The following is a 4,862-nucleotide window of genomic DNA, read 5'->3' on the forward strand; positions in this document are numbered from 1 at the left end:
GAAGTTTGGAGCAGATTATCCAGCAGCTGAAGACCGAGACAGGTCTAGCGGGCGCCGGCGAGCGACCGCTGCCAAATGCGTTGAAGCGGCTGCGACGGCGGGGGAGTGACGCTTTGTTTCCGGCTGCAGCGACTACCCCTTCCCGCCGTCCCTCCTTCGGGATAGAAACGAGCTGCCTTGCGGACCTTAATCCCCTTGGCGCCACGGCGGCGACAGCAGGGAACCCATCATTGTGCTGAATGGGCCAGAGGTGTGCCACCGAGCAGCCTTGACGATTGACCCCGCTCGCCGAATTCTTGAAGAAGGCGGGTGACCTTCTTGGAATTACGCGGGGGAACTGACCGCCGCGAGCGGGCGACTTCGCGGGATGTTTCACCATGGTGCAGAAACTCCATCGCCCGCACAAGATCGTCATCGACATCGGAAGATTTGCCCTCGCCACCGAATGATGTGAGAGGAGATCCGAGCCCCACCCTCGGCAGTGGGCGGCACATCGAGTGATTTCTTGTGCGCCAGTGATTGCACTGCACCGATTGAACTTTGTTTCCCCAGCTAGGGAAGTGGGGACAACCGATCGTGTTTAAGCCATGGAAATTGTCTCCATAGAGAGCTCCGTTTTCTTCTCTTGACCTGTAACGATGCGGAGGCTGGGGGAACACTTCGGGGCATATTGGCGGCTGCGCGCGCAGCCCGCAAAAATAATGCATTCTTCACGAGGGCGCGGTTTGCACCTTGGGAACCTGTAATTATTTTGTATGTCATAGTGGTACCGTATGGCGTTCGTTACATGTGTTCATGTGCTGTTAAAAGCGAGTTGTATACCTCTATGGCAGTCTCCTCAGCCGTCGTGCTTGAGCCGAAAGGAGGCCGTAATTTTAACTGAGCCATTAGCGTCTGTAACCGCTGGTCCCATAGCATCTCCTCCAGATTGATGTTTCGCAGCGCTGACATATGAGACATTTTGGTCTCGACAACACTGGGTGCAGAGGCGCAGGGCAATGCGACTGGCGGTCGTCTCCTTCTCATAGTGACCCCCGCGGGTGTCACTCGTGTCCCTACACAAGGTTTCTCTCTCGTCGTTCGGAGAGCTAGGAGCATAAATGAGGGGGGGGGGGGGGGGGGGGGAGGAGCGCGCAGGCGTGAACGAACGCGCAGAAAAAAATCAGCGAAAGATAAACAATCCGAAACTAACGAGAAATACGAAAAAGGAACGAAATGTCACAAGTTTGTTATTTTGCGCAAGTTGTGGAGCATTCACGCAGCAAAGATCAGTACCATTTCTCTGGAGATCCTGCTGACCACACTATGCATGCATCCACTGCTCATGCGCGAAGTCTCGTTACAGAGGATACCTATACTAAAGAAATCGTCAGCAACCTTAAAGGTGAATGAACATTATGATTTGCATTAGCTGCGAGAAAGCCAAGAATTTTTTCAGGTTCCCCGTTAAATAGTAAGACGAAACCCCTGCTTCACTCATGAGTTGAGAGAACGATTTTGCAAGCTAGTCGATGCATTACCGAACTTAGGTTTAGAGCAGAAAGACAGCACAGGGAGGAACCACGGCAAATAGTGCTGCGTCTTGAGAACTTCGTTCCTTCCTGAGCTGTAAACTGAGTCAAATATTGTCTCATGAGTGGTGTGAAACGAAATTGTGCCGACAGAATGTGTGCACAGGAAGCGGTAACAAATTTGTAAGACGATTTCGTGTCAAAAATTGTGCCGCAACGTCCTTGTTACATCACAACTGGGATTCGAACCGACATTTGTAGCTCCAGTTGTAGGCCACTATTGTAAGTTTAGGAGTACACCGAGAACTGAGACAGATACTGTGCCTCCTTTTTTCCCCAAAATCAAACCAACCACAGACATTTACCACTTTGCAGAGCTCTGTGCCAGTCTCTCAATGCTAAACTGCCAAGCAAAGCAAAGTAAAAGCATTCCAGAGAGTCATCTCGCGCGTCTTAATAGGTTTAAGCGGACTTAAACCCCGGGTCACTTCTTCCGCTTTTCTTTTGCGAATTATCCTTGATTGGGAATCTGGTATGCTTAAGTCAAACACGCACAATTGTGGCAGTTTTAAATGTGCTGAGAAACGTTCGTTACGCTACTGGCCATATGGCTTTTGGCAAAAGTTTGTTTTTACTTTTGTGTACGCACCTAGAAAAACTGGATTTCCTATGCATGTCTTTTTCAGTACTTAACCTAGTTCGGGAAGCTTTTCGTGCCACAGACTCTGTTGTTTTAGTTATTCCAGCAATCGCACCTAACGCCGTAAATGAGTCAAGTGAGATCCTTGATCTAGTATAATATTGTAAACGTTATGTCTGGTTTGGTTTTGGGTTGTGGGGATTAATGTCCCAAAGCGACCACGGCTATTAGAGACGCCTGTAAAAGTTATGTGGTGCTTGCGTCCGTAGCGTGTTGCTCTGTTCTGCAGACCGCCGTCAATGCAGATTGGCAGCCAGAATTACCGCAGAGGGTCGATTGGTTTGCGCACCACGCTGAAAGTTCGGAAAGCAGCGGACTGTTTTGCCTCATGCAGAGGCACTGTATCTCGCCATTTTCCACGCTCAGGGGCCACGTTCAAAACTTGTGTTCTATACAACGCTGACTCTTCGAGCTCCGCATATCTTCTGAACGCCTAACGCTGCTTGTTGTTAACGCGTCCCTGAGGTCACTGGACTTATTTCGCAATGTTCCCTCCCCTCCTCTATTGCGCTTTCGGATAGTTCCCGAAACAGTTTTGCCTCATACCCGGCTTGGGGAACACGCACGCAGCCTTTGAGTGTGTTTTCACGACCAGCGCGGTGAATGCAGCCATAAGGTCGCTCTGGTTTAGCGAAGAGAAGAGAGGTGTCCTTCAGTTCAGTTCAGGCGTTCAGTCGTGTCCGACTCTTCGTGACCCTATGGACCATGTCATGCCACGCTTTCCGGTCTCTCACTATCTTCTTAACATCACATAGCTTCATCTGCAATGCCTCGAGAATGCCATCTAACCATCGCGTTCGCTGCCTACCCCTTCTCCGGCGACCCTCAACCTTTCCCAACATCAAATCTTTCTCCAGCGACTCCTCTCTTCCCATCAGGTGACCAACGTAGCTGAGCTTTAACTTTAGAATTTGACCCTCCAATGAGCAGTCAGGGTTTATGGTCGACAATATCGACTGATTTGATCTTCTGGCAGTCCAAGGAACTCTGAAGAGTCTTCGCCAGCACCACAATTCAAACGCGTCAATTCTTCGGCGGTCAGCCTTTTTCACAGTCCAACTCTGGCATCCGTACATCACAACTGGAAAGACCATAGCACGGGTTATACGGATCTTGGTTGGCAGACTAATGTCTCTGCTCTTTACTAGGCGGTCAAGGCTAACCATTTCTCTCTTTCCCAGAAGCAGGCGTCTCCTTAGGCCTGCCTTTCCACACAAACAAGTTATTCTGTTTCCTGCCTATGGATGCAGTCGTTGTTTTGCCTCAGCCTCCTTTCTGTCTTCTTAACTTTAAGAGCGCTATTTTAGTTCAGTGACTTACGCTTCTTTTTTTTTTTTTTCAGGCGTTCAGTTTTATAGCGAATTGACGTTTATCCAAACAGACTTTCGAGGTTTAATACGACGACAGGCTTGAAAACAGGGGTCAAAACAGTACAGTTTCATTCTGTAACAAGAAGTGCAGTGGCTGCACTGCAAGATAATATGCCCGATATTTTCAATTAAGAAGGCAAGCGAAACTCTAGAACCCGGCAGTGCAGCAACAACACGTACGCACAGACACAGTACGGGCGCTAAGAGCGGCTGCAATTATCGACTCGGCCAGACGCACCAAAAAATCTATATCTGCATCTTGGAATGAAAATTGAGCCCAGGACCTCTTGGCACGATAGAGATCGACCGTGGGGTCGAACAGATCTCAGCATATAGGCGGCGTGCTACACTAGGCAAAAAATTATAACTCGCATCTGATTAAGATTTCATGACTACTTTTAGGGCTACTTCCACAGGTTCGTTATTTCTGTAATCGATTTTTTTAACGCGAGTTGAGAGTTCACGGCTACAAAATGTAGGCAAAAATTAGGAGGATGGTTAAACTTCGCCTTAATAGGAGACGCGACAGCTTGTACACTCACTGCGTGATTTAATCGTTGCTACTCTGATGCTGTGTCGTCTAGACACGCTACTTCGCCTAGTATTAAACGACGTTGACGTTCCAGCTCGAGATGTTTGGCTTCACGGACAAACTCAGCTTCAGCTCTGCGTTTACTATCGTGGGCAGTTGCTGACGTTTCAGCTGGGCTTCCTCCGGCCACTTACGTCACTTTGCTCCGCTTATGGCCTTCGTACATTGGCATCTCAACTTCGCTTCTACAGTCTTGCTGCCTCATTCCGAGCGCTCTTCTCCACCATAATTCTGGACATCAGCTTTACGAAGCCTCACTGGTAGTCGAGTACCACCATCATGAAAAGACACAACCCTCAAATGAAGCCCCTACGAATCTGGTGCAATGTCAGGCAACGACACCGCACTAGTATACGAGCCACAGGTTCCATCACAAGCGTTCAAAGTCAGCGACATACGCACGAGGTTATTCGTCCGCATCACGCCGGCTTCATTCACTAATCACAGGTCACTACCCCCTAATCAATCATTTGACCAATCATGCTATCAACCAACGTCCAATCAATGAACCGACACTGCATACATCACATGCACTCCACACAAGACGTCCGTCATTTTGCGGCATGTTTTTAGACGCTAGACGCGTAATTTGCGCTTTCTATTTAAGGAAATGCGTATCAGGTCGACTCCGATGGCCATGGAGGAGTCGGCGCGACTGAAGTGTTTTCCCCGGAAGGATTTTGACTCGC

The sequence above is a fragment of the Amblyomma maculatum genome, chromosome 7, assembly GCF_055883805.1.
Source record: "Amblyomma maculatum isolate TAMU_Amacu chromosome 7, ASM5588380v1, whole genome shotgun sequence".
Taxonomy (NCBI): domain Eukaryota; kingdom Metazoa; phylum Arthropoda; class Arachnida; order Ixodida; family Ixodidae; genus Amblyomma; species Amblyomma maculatum.